The 14,064-nt window shown below is 41.5% G+C and overlaps 1 protein-coding gene across 4 annotated transcripts in view; it reads left to right on the top strand.

Moving 5' to 3' along the window:
- Window positions 1-837: 837 nt before the first annotated feature.
- Window positions 838-14,064, top strand: part of cald1a (caldesmon 1a) — a 51,728-nt gene continuing 38,501 nt past the window's right edge. For all 4 annotated transcript variants that reach the window (XR_008320832.1, XM_053313927.1, XM_053313926.1 and 1 more), the window contains exon 1: window positions 838-916. The gene's annotated coding sequence lies outside the window, so the exon portion shown is untranslated. The remainder of the gene's footprint in view (window positions 917-14,064) is intronic.

The raw sequence follows: 14,064 nt of genomic DNA, 5'->3' as shown, positions 1-14,064 counted from the left end.
AATATTTTTGCATCCAGGTAATTGGAAGAATCTTCTGGAAACACTTTTACATCAATGTTGTGTTCCTCGGTTTTTCTATGTTGTAAATGTCTATGAGATTAGATAGCTTACTAGCTTCGTGAGACAAATGTATCCAAAAAATAGACTTATTTTAAGGTAAATAGTGAAGATAAATGTAATTTGCACTTCTATAATTGGCATGATGATCACTTACTTGAGGTCAAAGGACATTTGTGAGTATTGCTGTTAAATGAATATGGAACGTTTTAGGCCTGCTGGCATGCCTGTGAGCATACAGCCCTCTTTTATGTCCAATATTAACATTTAAATGATCGCTCTTGACAGATGATTTTCTTTCAGAGGCCCCATGAAACAGTTTTCAAAGTGGGGTCCATGAACCCCACGTGGATTTCAGGGGATCCCCAGCAAAAAATGTGAATAACTTATTTTCAGTATAATCCCATTCAGTACCACAATGGAAGAAAGCATAACTATTTTGGTCATACTTTTTGTAAAAAAGGAAGAAAAATAATAACATTTTATCAAAAGGGGGGTGTCAGTTTTGGGTTCCTTGACGTGAAAAAGTTTGAAAGCCACTGCCCTTAAGGATCACCAAAAAGTGTCCTCTCTGCATAAAGTCACTTTCAAGGAGTTTTGCAAGAGTTCTTCCCACTATTGAGATAATTAATTTTTCATTTGGACTAATGCAGTTCTTGTCGTTAAGGAATCCGTGCAGTAGTTTGGCGTTTTTCGGAGCAAAGAGAAAGCCTAGATGTGCGATTATGTCTTAAAGGGAGGGGCTTGAACGGGTATTCAGTTATCATTGAGTGAAGTGGAGGACCGACTGCAGACTGGCTCCCTCTCCTCTCCTCACACTCGACTCAAGAGCTTTACTTTGTCCCGTTAAGAACCACAGGTAAGCGCAAACACTTTAAACTGTCTGCATACTGAACTCTTTACGCCTGCGTCATTTGGATGAAAGTTCATAACGCACTGATGCTTTAGCATGAAACATATGATGCCTTTTTATGACGATGGGAGATAATCACATTATGGGTCTCTGCTGTGCGCATGGGCTGCTGCTGCTGAGTCTACTTTTCAGATTATGTTGGCTGCTCGTCGCTCCCTCTTTTGTGCACTTTCCACGCCAGCTGTTAACTGAAGGCAAAGTAAACTCGTGATCGCGAGATATTAGAAACTTTCCTATGGATCGAGTCATGTCGAGACTACACAAAGAAAAACGCATATGTGCACTCCTATAATGCGCGCTCACTGCTTCAGATTCCTATCGAACAAAGTAGAAAGGGGCGGGGGGATGTCTCCAAACCCAGGCCAGGCCAGCCAAGTTTCTCATCGCCACAGTAGCCGACATGGCACTATAACTGCAGCCTGAAACAGCTAGGACTGGAATATGAAGTTGCAAAATATGCTTAACATCACATATTTTTGACTATTAATGTATGCATTGCATCCTCCAAAACCAAAAGGGAAATGTATCCTCAAGCTAAAACTGCAGATTGTGTATAGTGTACTTAGGCTTATAGGCATAGATGTGCTCCATATGGCTACCAACTCCCCACATGACCCTCAACCATCAAATCTGACCATAAGATGATGCTGAGACACATAAGGAAAGTGGTGTATGCAGTTAAAAAACATCCAGCATCTCCTGCAGGCAAGCCATAGGGCAGTCTTGCCAAACGGTAAGGCCCGCTGCTGATGAATCCACTTCTCATCGTTTCAAGGTATCACATTCTTTGCAAACCCACCACCCCTGAGGCAAAAGGCTCTCTTCAACTCTCATTGTACTTGAGTTGGCCAACAAGTCTTTTGATCTCGGCTTTGTTACATAGTAGTATCTGGGAAATGGAAGCATGGAAAATGGAAGAGGATGGAGGGAGGGAGAAGCAGAGGGTAGATCTGTAGATTCTTTTCTTTTTGAATGCTTTCGGGGGAGACAGCATAGTAATTGTCCATGAAACTGTATCTGATAAGTTGTGCAGTGTTTGGAAAACACGTGGAGAATGCCCTCCGCTCCTTATAAGGCGCAGGCCCAACCTGGTGACAGATGATTGGAATAGCCTCTGGAATGCGATGCATAACAGTCCTCTAGTCCAGCGGCCTCCACTTTTTCTGTTTGATGTACCCCCACAGCCCTGTCTAATAACCTGCATATGGGTCCCCCTACAGCCCTGTCAGATGAACTAAATACCCCTTCATAAACACCACCCATCATGTTCCAAATGTGTTTATCTGAACTTATGTTAAACTAAATGTTATTACCACAGTTTATGATAACTGTAGATTTCAATTTCTTCATACAACTGAGCTGTCAGTGTATAATTCAGTTTGGTCAAGTTTGCATTTGAGGTTGAATCTGGAAGTTTTAGCCTTTTAGATTTGTTTCAACCATCTGTTACCTTTAGCTACATATTTTAATCATTTACCCATTACATTTAGATAAGAATTTTCGACCATTTATGCATTACTTTAGTTACTCTAGCCATCTTTACTTGCAGTGTGTAAGATTTAGTGGCATCTAGTGGTGAGGTTGCAGATGGTCCCCAACTGAATACACCTCCTGCTCTACTTCTTAGGATGTAGGAGAACCTGTGGTGGCTGCGAAATTCGCAGAAAATATGAAAGGCCCTCCCTAGAGCCAGTGTTTGGTTTGTCCATTCTGGGCTACTGTAGAAAGATGGAAGTGCAACATGGTGGCCTCTATGGAAAAGGACTCCTTATGTACATATAAAGGGCTCACTCTCATGTAACAAAAACACAACAATTCTTGTTTTCAGGTGATTATACACTAATTAAAATATGCTTAAAAATTTTACATTCCATTTCTGCCTAGTCCATTATGTAAGATGCAGCTAAATTCTACACACTGCACCTTTAACTTTTTAGTTTCTTTGTTGCTTGCTTACTACTTTTTACAAACTCAGGTGCAGCATGTAGTGCCTGGGTATTACAGTTGACTCAATGTGTGGATTTTCTTTTTAAACCTCGTAATTTATTTTTTTATCACATTAGCTGAGCTACTCCAATCTTTCCAAGTACCCCCTTGCTACCAGGAGTAATGGCTGTATGCTAGCCCTGGTTGGGAATCAGTGCTATTGGAGGTTTTTGTGTGTGTTTAGTTTTTTCAGATTTTGCACACATGATCACATGCATACATACCCTCTCACACAGCTATCTCTAGTTTGAGACACACACAGACTACTGCAGGTTTTACAGTAAAATACATGTAGTGCTTTGTAGTGTACTTAGAGAGGGATTTTATAATTGGCACGATATGATATGGGTGCAGAAGAATCTGGAGGTAATTGCACAGAGTGATAACAGGGGTTTGGCAGTGTGGGGTGGGAGCCAGGGCCAGGGTTAGGGCTGGGCGTGCAGGATGTAGGGAACATTGCCATGCATTTCCGGAGTCTGGCTCTGGACTGCACAGTGCGGTGAAGGCTTCTAGTTACTGTACGTTGGCTCCCTCTCTCACTCTCTTTCTCTCTCCATCTCCTTCTCCCTCCTTCTCTCACTGATTAAAGTTAAATGTTGGATAAGATGACCATAGTGCCTCATTAAATCATAATCAACATGTGCTCATGTAGGTTTGCATGTACAGTTATGTGTTTAAATGCATGCAGTGTACTGTATGTGGGTGCTTTGTTTTAGTTTGATCCTAGATACTCATAATCCACCTCCATATCAAGTTCCAAAGCAAGAATCCAGAGTTTCCTTGCAAGGCAATAGTTTCTTACCACCACTAAGCTAAGGCAGCCAACCAAGTGGCAAACTGAATTTGAATAGAATGGAAAACTGGCAGAGGACGTTTTCTAACACAAATGATCGGACCATTCTGTTCTTCTATAATAGATGTTTACCTATACTGTGTTCAGCGTGAAGGTTTTCCAAATGTGGTTTGGTTTCCAGTGACTGCATGCTGATGTATCAGTCCAAACATACATTGTTTCTGCACAGCAGGTGCCAGGGCTATTTTCTGGTTTCTTCTCATAACGGACCAGTGAAACTATGTCAAGCATGTTTCCTGTGTTCTAGTCTTTTTGCCCTTTGGCTTGATTTTATGTAGATTTGTTTGCCCTAAGAATGTCGCCCTACCATGGTAGCAAGAAAACCCAAGCAAATTTGGGTTTTCTGTTTAATCAATAGCATTGTTGTCATCAATGCCCACCAGTTTGTGGAAATAAATTTAGTTTAGGTTTTAGGTTTGTGTCTTCTGAACAACCACAGGAGTAGGACAGGGTTCAGCTCATTTGAAGACAATGTGATTGACATGAAGCGAACGCTCATGGGACTTTGGCGCTGGACTTGAGCCACACAGCGCACTCGGTCTGTTCCCCCTCGCCTTTGAATTCGATAGCATGTAATTTGAATGTGCTGCATCCAGAACCGCACACTAAGTTGTATAATATGGTGAGCTTGGACGAATGGGCAGATTTCAGGGTTGGAAAAGAATTCTTAACTCTTCACCGGGTTACAACGGTCAAACAAGCGGTAGGCAAAACTGGTAGTGCTGCTTAATTGCTTGTGAAGTCACACGAGGGCATGAAACCTTAGACAGTGTTTATTTAGGTCCTGGAAAATATGCAGTTACAGTTTTGCAGATGTTTGTGATACATAAATTCTTGTTATTTGCCATTTTTAAATGAAAAAACCTCTCATGCCATGAATTTTCCCTCTGTGTAATTTAGCTTTATTCTGTTTGTTGTTCCTCATTATGCAGCCGAGCTGACATGGAACAGTTCTGTAGGGGAATAGTCACGGTGCTCTCGGATGTTCTGGCATTTGTTCATTGTACAATTATACTCTGGATGTCTCTTGGGTGATGGAGAATGCTGACTCTCTTTTTTTTCCCCACTTTTAGTCGACCTATACCCTGGCCTTTAATAGATTCACCCCCAAATTAGTTTTATTAAATCAAACCATATTTACATAACTCTTTTTAAGCCACCTATTCAATACGGTGTACATGTATAAATATTTCACAGTGATCCTTCGTCCTAGAATTTGTATCTTCCTTTCCTTTCCAAACTCACTCCCAAACTTTGATTCTCCTGACTGAACCAGTCATGTGGGCATGAAAGACCTGTGTTTGAATTCCTCTGGGCTTTAGTCACACTCTGATGAAGAGGGTTTGTTAGATCAGCCTCTCACTCGTGTCATTTTCTGACTATAAAGTGCTATCACTCAAGGCCAGATTGCCTAATAGGCAGCATGGCATGTCAGTGTTGGTAATTGGCATATTGGCCTGCCAGCTGCCAGATGCCAGATGCCAAGCCCTGCCAGAAGTTTCATAGTGCTAAAAAAAACTATTGCACTCCTTTACCTTCACCAGAATCTTTTAGTTTTTTAGTGGGTGATGATTTAATTCTGTGCTAGGCAGCCTTGCTTTATATCTTATAAGGTAAAACCTCCTTTCTTACGTGGTCTACATTTCATAGGGTTTTTGTGGATGATTGATTGTGCCAGAGTGAGGTCAGTGCTCCTAAGCAGCGCTTCTGATGTCATCCTACAAAGATGCATGTTCTCTCCTTCATTCCCCAAAGCGGGTTATTGGGAAAAGTGTACAACATTGTTGAGAGGGACATTTAGCCTTTGGGCTTCTTCTCATCTGATAAAACAAGCACAGGAAATGTCTCCGTTAGCTGATTGGCCTTGTGTTTTCCTTTTGCGTCCTCCCACTGGGACCTCAGACGTGCACAGTGTGTCCCTGTGGCAGAGAAACCACCTTACACATCTCTCTCTTAACAGCTGCATTAGCTTTCCCTTTCACCTCTTTCCTTTCCTTTAACACCAATCTGCCTTTGCTCCTTTTTCGTACCTCCCAAAAAGAAATGATTACTATAACTTTCACTCTCACATCACCCTTATACTTCTCCTCGCCAGCTTTCCATTCTTTCCCCTCTGCCCCTGTCCTCTCTTCACCTCCATTCTCCTCCTCCCCTCCTCTCAGCCTCTCGTCTTCCTCCCATAGCGTCCCAAAACTAAACAAACATGGCTAATCAAGAACTTGCCAAATCACCTTCTAAAATTCCATATTTTAGGGTAATGGGGAATTAAGGGAACGTGGAGGTAATAAGGTGATGTAAATCCCAAAGGCGTGTGTGAAAAATACCACTGAGTGTGAACACATGACCGGTGAGGTCATGTGTTTACACAGTTAGCAAGGTTAACCACTCTATGAATCGCACGGGGGAAAACAGACAGGGCAGTGTGCAGGTCAGTTATAGGCCTGCTGGATTCATGCTTGTGGCTATAGAGGTGCTGTGTGTGCTGAAGTGTGTATGGCGAATGTAAAGGACAACTTGGAGAGTCCACATTGGACACCAGCCATCAGGGGAGTGAGAAATGGCGAGAGCAAGATCAGGCTCGTATGTGGTAATGATGAAAGTGAGGACTTACCTCATACACATAAAACAATCCCTGTGTCCTTACATGGCTATCCACATGAGTCAGACTTCTACTGTATTTTTGTCTCATTCTTTGGAGGAGCTTCAAAGTTGAGAAGTTGGGAGTATTTCTTTTGGACTGAATTTGGACCAAATTCTTACCAAATTTAAACAATTAATTTAAGTTCTGGTGTAAAATCTAAGGACAATACAAAGCTATCAGATGGTCTTACAACTTACAACATTTTGTGAACACTTGTTGACAAATGTGCTCAAATGTGCAAAGCCCACTAATTAACATGTTGTATCTCATTGATTTAATCCTTACAAAAACCAAAGTGTAAAGCCACAAATTGACATTATGTGGACCGTTATTTGCTGGACTATTTCTTGGTATGTGGACCATTGGCAGGTTCCAGGAAGATACTGGTTCTGACTGAGAAAGAGTCTGTAGCATAGCCCCTAATAAAACATTTAGGGTTAAGGTTATATATTAACTAAATAAGAATAAAAGATACAATCAGGCGATACAGCAATTCTCTGTGGGTTCCTTGACAAAGCCTTTAACATATAAATCATTATTTGATCTTTGATTAGTCATTTACTCAACTAATTGACTCGTTTCAGCACAAAATAAAATTTTATTCTTTATGTTTCTTAAAACTTACCCGGCCCAGTAGGTAAAATCAAACTCTGCACGTGTGCCTTATAACAGGGCTCATTCTTGCAAATGGTCTGCATCCATCTTTCCCACCTGAATAAGCCAGTCAGGCAGCAGCACAGTCTGAGGTCTGTGTCGAGGCTACAGTCGGGAGCAGTGGTAATTGTTTAAGAGTGCATTTATAGAGTGTACTCTTTGTGCCTCCTAATCAGAAGCATACTCAGGCATTTACATATGAGCCTCTGAGGATTGCTTAGGAATGTATTACAAGGCAGGCGAGAGAACGGGAGAGTAAGAATGCCGGCCAGTGGGCCACTCCGCTATTGCCATTTCTTTCCACTTCACATGTCACTGCCCTGTTGGGGGGGGGGGGGGGGGGTGAAAGTGATTAAGGCTGAAGATCAAAAGCACAGCAGAACAGAACGGCAGATGCAAATACATTCTTCAGTCATCACCTGTAACAAATCTAGATTATGTTTAGCATTATCTTCCTGTGTCTTTGAGACATGGATACCAACAATTTTTCCCAAAAAAGAGTAGAAATCCAAGGCTCTCATCTATCTACCTATCGGAGTACTTTATAGATTAGATCTGTTTTCAGGGATTCATTTCAGTACGCATCAGGTCATTTGTTAGTTTGTCTCTCTGTACTCAAACTCTGGTCTGGCAAGGGTGCAAGGAGAACAAAAATATGGCCTCAGAAAACCATTTTAATCAGACAGTGCTCCTCAGGGACAGAGGCTGGCATAAGAGAACTCTTTACCTCATCAGAGCTCTGCCAGTGGTGATTGGGAGAAACACTCAGTCAGGTTTTTATTGAATAACCCTAGCTCTGTACTGGAGGGGCTTTACTGTAATAGAGCAGCTCTACGACCGCTGAGGTGACAGCCAAATGGTACTTATTAAACTAAAGGCTGATTCATACTTTACTGTATGCCCTACTGCAGTTTAACCTCGTTGGAGGCTTATACTTCGACTTTAAGGCTGATGTCCAGTCACATTTTTTATGACTGAGATACATATGTGTATGATTATCCTCTGATGAGACATCAGAGTTCACAAATTTCCTACATAAAAAGAAGATGAATACAATTATTTAATACAGACAGTAACTTATACCACTCCTCTTTTATTTAAGTTGCACAATATCAACTTGAACTATGTGTTCTTAGTAGTTTAAATCAAACCTCTCTTGGAGATGCACTGTAGCAGCTCCTGAGATGCCATGCTGCTCAGGAATAATAGCTGTGAGTCCTGTCCTCTCTACTTATTTACCCAGTACACAGCTCTCTACACAAATTGAGCATGGTGTCTAATGGAGTGTGAGCGTGGATTAATTACCCCCACATCTAGACTAATGGCTCCTTCTCTTCTGATTAATGATGACACGTCTCACGGAGGAGAGCTCAGCTAAAACATATAAATTGTTTGATGATAAAGAAAAGACATCTGCCATTTGGATATCATCATATTTACTCTGACAAAGTCTTCTCATATGAAGTCTGTTTTATATCTCATTAAAGTCAGAAGCTACTAATCTCTCTACTGGCAAAATGTCATTACGTGAAGAGAATGTACAGTACATGGAACCATACTTGTGTTCTCAAATACAGAAAATGAGCATAAAGTTTGTATAGTTATCCCTCTCAATGCAACCAGGTGGAGCTCCATGATGATTGTTAAGTAAGTGGCACAACTGATAAAAACTAGATTTAATACTGTTACTGAGCAAAGTACTGAGCAAAGGTAAATCTTACCACTATAGTCTGATTGATCTGAGATTTATATATAAAAAAAATGTAATGATTTCCATGTTGGCATTATTTCTAAGAAACCATGACCAAAATATATCAAAACATATTAAAATTGAAAAGCAAGTTTAAATACCTGGTGGACAAACTATGTAATGGTGACACTGTTTCTAAATGACCAAAACGTATTTGGCATTCCTGTACTGCAATTTTTTCGTTAATTAGCATGCACACTGATACCAATATATCTGAATGAAGCTAACATGACCAAAATAACAGTCCCACATGGTTTTATGAATGGTAATATGCGTAAGCTAAAACAGAAACCATAACTAGGTGTTGGGGATGCTGGTGATTTAGGAAGGCTAAGGTTTGAGTAGATGATTTCAGGTGGATTGTTTAAGGTTCATCGGATCAGATGGTATAAATACTGTAGAGTGCATTGGAGGGATAGGATAGGATGCCCATGCTGGCTGGCCTCATTAAACCTGCCTTAATGAGAAACAAAACACCCAGACGCCCCCCCCTGGAACAATGGGTTCTTGTTATCAAAGAGTCTGCGTCCCGTGTATGATGGAGTCTGGCTTGCATCCCAGCAGATTTTTCATGAGACTTGGGGTGCCTGATTCAGGCCCTGAGCCCCGCAGTGCCACTCACTCCTGTGACAGCCACCTGGGAGACCACCTTGGAAAATGGGCCCCTATTAGTGCAGGTTAGACTTAATGACCAGTAATGGTACACCGGCCAAGCCAAACTGTGCAAAAGGGCTCCGGGCAGGCCGAAATGAAATACCAGTCACTCAAGCTCTGAACATAAACACAAGGTGGGTGGTGGGTGGCAGGTGGGGGTGAATAGGTATGTATTTAGGTGGCTGCATATGTGAATGAGGGGGCGCAGACATGCATCCATGTGTTAAAGAGCAGAGTAAACCCAGGTGGAGGCGACGGTTTTGAGCGAGAAGAGATGGGTGAACCCCCTTGGACAGATTAGTGCCGGGGGGGGGGGGACGGCTGTGGTTTTGGATTTATTCCCATTTAGCTCTGCTGCTTTGTGAACCAAATCTCATTTCCAGTTTTGCCATCAGCTAAAAAAAGCTTGCAGCAACCTCAACAGAGCAACCAGAGAAGCTCCTAAGAGCACCGCTCAATTATTTACAATTTCATGGCTGTCTGAGATATGTGTTATTCTAATAAATTTAGGAATTAGGAGGCTTAAATACTGCACATATATTAACCTCTAAAGCTGAATTTTATCCTCAATTTACTAGTAAATACCACATCATGCTAATGGCATTCAACGATGATTGCGTCTTCCATGGTCTAAATAGTCTGTAGTCTAGAATTAGCGCAGGCATTAAGAGTAAGAAACTCCACTATTTAAAAGACTATGATATGAGTCAATCAGCCACTGAATAAAATTACTTTTTACTCCCAAGGAGAATGAGGCGCAAGCTTCCAGGCTTGCAAAAGTCAGACAGAGAAACATAGTATAATCTACAATGAAAGAGACAAAGACAGAGGAAGAGAGAGAGCTTTGTTATGTCTCATGAAGCTCTAGGGTTTCCTGGAATTTCTGGCAATGAATTCCAAAGTCACATAACCACAGAAAGAGAGAAGGAATAGAGACAGACATGGAGTAACTCTGCTGAAGGACGCAGTTCAAGATGTACTGCTGCCTATTACTGCTCTGCAACTGTAAGCTACAAATAAGACGATCACTAGTGTTTGCACCAGTGGTCATTTTGGCCCCTAAACTGACAGAAGCAATGAACATAGTACCAACACACCTGCAGTGAGTGCATAGTATAAGATGACATACATAACCTTCTGTCTACTTACAAATTAAAGACTGCAGCTTGCGCCTTTCACCTTGAGGGGGGTTTCAGGGGGATAGTAGACATGTACCTGCACAAGATGCTCACTGGCTGGCTGCCACGCTAATAATAACAGCCAGCACAGCCATGCACGAAAATGAGATCTAGTAAAGCTAGTGAACTTTAGCCCTGTAGAGCCCTGAAATGATTTGAGCTATGAGAAGAGTGGAATGTATTTTTTGGATGGAGAGGTGAGCTCACTTAGAGAATGTGCATCCGCTGAGTCAAAAGCAACGCTAATGCTTAAATAGGTTCAACTGTCATACTACAAACCACCACAAGATAGAAAAAAGCGAACTTTGCACAGGGGTATGCTAGGTTTGTTTGGTGTTCATCTTTGTCTAAATGAAAAAGGTCCATATTTCTTATTTCTGGCACCAAATCTGTCAACCACTGAAGGTGGACTGGGATTAGAACTGGTTTACTCCACTGAATTTTTCTGCTGACTTCTGCAGTCCTTTGTCAGGCGCTATGCTCTGGCTTTTTCTATTACATTCCTTCTTCTTCTTCTTGTAACTACAGTATTGTCTTCCATGTGCTGTTCACGCACTCAATTTGTACCGGCTTACACTTGGGAAGAAGTATTGCTGTAAAAGTCATGAAGTTCAGTATTGAATCCTATCTCCTAGAGCAAACTAAAGCAGTATTGATTTTTCCAATACTGTTTGGACATTTTTATGCCTTTATTAGATAGGGACAGCAGAGAGATGACAGAAAATAAGGGGGCTGAGAGATGGAAGTGACATGCAACAAAGGGTCTGCGGCTAGATACAAACCAGAGACATTGCGGTACATGGTTGGTGCCTTAACCCTGAGGCTGAATTTTTTTAAGACAACACAGTACTAATGGCTGCCTACTTTAGAGAGTGGTATACTAATGCAACTATGTGGTGCATGCAAGCCATAAAACATGAAGAACTGTATGTGGCTGTTGTAAGAGAACTGGAATGAATAATGCCTCATTATATATAAATGAAAGTTGCTCACTAGCTACATGTGCCAAAAAAGGTCTTTGAGGCTTTCTCAGTCCTCTGCATTTTTAGGCCCAAACAGCATATTTTCCCTTATCCAGACAAGTTATCCGGATATACAGATGGCCTGTTAATACCAAGAGTAAATGGGGTATTCATGTCAGGGAGATGATTTGGCTCTTACTGAATTTATTGGATCAAATTTTGATAAGACAAAGAGTCATTTTGGGGTGTTTGTGACAGTTAGAATTATTTTACAGCTGTCTTTTTTGTAACGATTGCATGTGGGAGTATGTTCTTTTGGCCCAGTGTGCATTGCTTGACCTGCAATATCAACTGCAGCCTCTTCGCCAAAATCCTCTCACAGCCGAGTGCTGTTCCTAGTGACTTGGACGAAACGAGATGCAGATGAATTCACGTTATTCTACTGATCAACAGTTGGTGGCGGTAATGTACCAACACATGTAATTATGCACAAATGGCAGGGGAAGAGCAAGACTGCTAGTTGGTGTAAAGAATGCAGGTTTCAAAATGTTCTAAATATCTGCTTTGGAATCGTTTTATGAGAAAGGAAATGTTTTTTTTTAGGCTTCAAGGCTAATTTCTTACTTTGAGAACACACACCTAGCAAAAACCCATCAAAAATAAAATAAGTACACTGCTTTAGTGCTAGAAGGTTACTCACAATAGGCTTAGGTGAGGAATACATAATGTTAAATATAACTGATTGTTTAAAGGAAACCTCCACAGTGTAGAGTGACAGACAGTGTGCAGTGTCATCTTTTACCTTACAAATGGCAGTTATCTTCTCTTAGTCTGATTCCCATTAATCACCTTTCTACTGAGGGCACTGCTCAGACACACCTTTTAGTTTCCACACCTGGCTGAGGAGTACCAGCAGCACATCCACCATTGAATGACTCGGACCCGCATGAATCCACTGAGAACATGTCAGGGCCACACGAAAGCAGTGAGAGAGAGAGAGTCATAGGATTAAAACAAAAACAGTGGAGGTTATCTATTATCATTTTTTTTCTGGCTGTATGTGGGCAGCGTGTGTCTTGTCTGTTTGTTCCCTGAAAAAACTCCCCAACTACCACCAATACAGCTGAGCCGAAAGCACTGTCAGGGGATAGCTCCGCATCCACTGTGAGTAATAGACCCTCTTGGTCAAGTCATCTTGCTCGCCCGCCACCCCCACCCACAACCCACCTCGCTCCTTAATCTCCTCCTATCTCTCTCCAGGAATGCGGCTCCTTATTTTGAAAAATACCTTGTCATCTAATACCCTTGAAAAGCCTCGCAGCGCACTTCAAAAAATTGGCATTCCACCGTGTGATTTACTGACTTGTGTGTTAAAACAAGGCAAGAAAGATAAAGATTTATGACATTTTGGAGAGATTTAAATAAATACGTCCTCTGTGCGAGTGATTTTTTTTTTTCTCTGTGTGTGTGTGTGTGTGTGTGTGTTTTCCTGAAATGGGCCTGTGATGCATGTGCAAAAAAGGCAAACTTTTTGTCAGAGTTTGCACTCAGCTGTCATGTTTTCAACAGGCTTTGGGTGCGCGAGGGCATTGCATCATGCTTTTTAGCCTCACTCTACCCTCATGTATGTTTCCATGTAAGGTATAATGGAAGACGTTCTCCTAGTGCGGTTTGAGTCAGCCACATAAATCACTCGACCGTTTATATTTTTTTCTTTCTTCTTTTTTTTTCATCCTTCCGATTTCCTCTGCTTTCCCTCACCAAAGTGTAATTCCTCTCTGGCCACGAAGAGCCACACGTCCACCACACCAGAAACGTGGCTTTTTATAGGAAGCGTGTCACAATTGTTCAGCAGATCCATTCTCTTTCCCTTTTTTTTTTTTTTTTTTTTTACCATAGAGAAAACACATCAGGAACCTCTCAAGCTTTATGAGAAATACATTTTTATGTACTACTTAATGTTTCCAGCATGTCATGTTATTAACCATATATCAGAGTCTGTGGGCTGCTGTAGATCATGCTAATCATGTATACGTTTACATTTTAGTCACTGAGCTTTAATGGATTTCTCAAGTGACTTACACTTATTAAAAGGGTACAAGTTCAAAATCCAGCCTGAGGGTCATTCAGCCAGACATGCTATTTTGCAGTGATTGAAGCTGTAATCTTAACGTTGCCTGGTTATAAGGAAAAAAATGCTCCTTCCCTCACAGATTTGAAAGAAAGCAAGGTCTTTAACGTGTAGGAGAGGTTATTTCTGTTCTGCTCCGACCTGTTTTTACCCTTTTCCGTTCGATTCTGCTTTATTGCCATCAGCTGGATAAACTGTTCTCTAGCTGTGGTGTCGGCAGTAGCAGTGCTTAGACTAAAACCCACCATATATCAGCACTCTGGTTCCACTAGTCTCCCTGGTCAG

Source organism: Scomber japonicus, chromosome 23 (assembly GCF_027409825.1).
Source record: "Scomber japonicus isolate fScoJap1 chromosome 23, fScoJap1.pri, whole genome shotgun sequence".
Taxonomy (NCBI): domain Eukaryota; kingdom Metazoa; phylum Chordata; class Actinopteri; order Scombriformes; family Scombridae; genus Scomber; species Scomber japonicus.
This window is presented reverse-complemented; position numbering and strand designations above follow the sequence as displayed.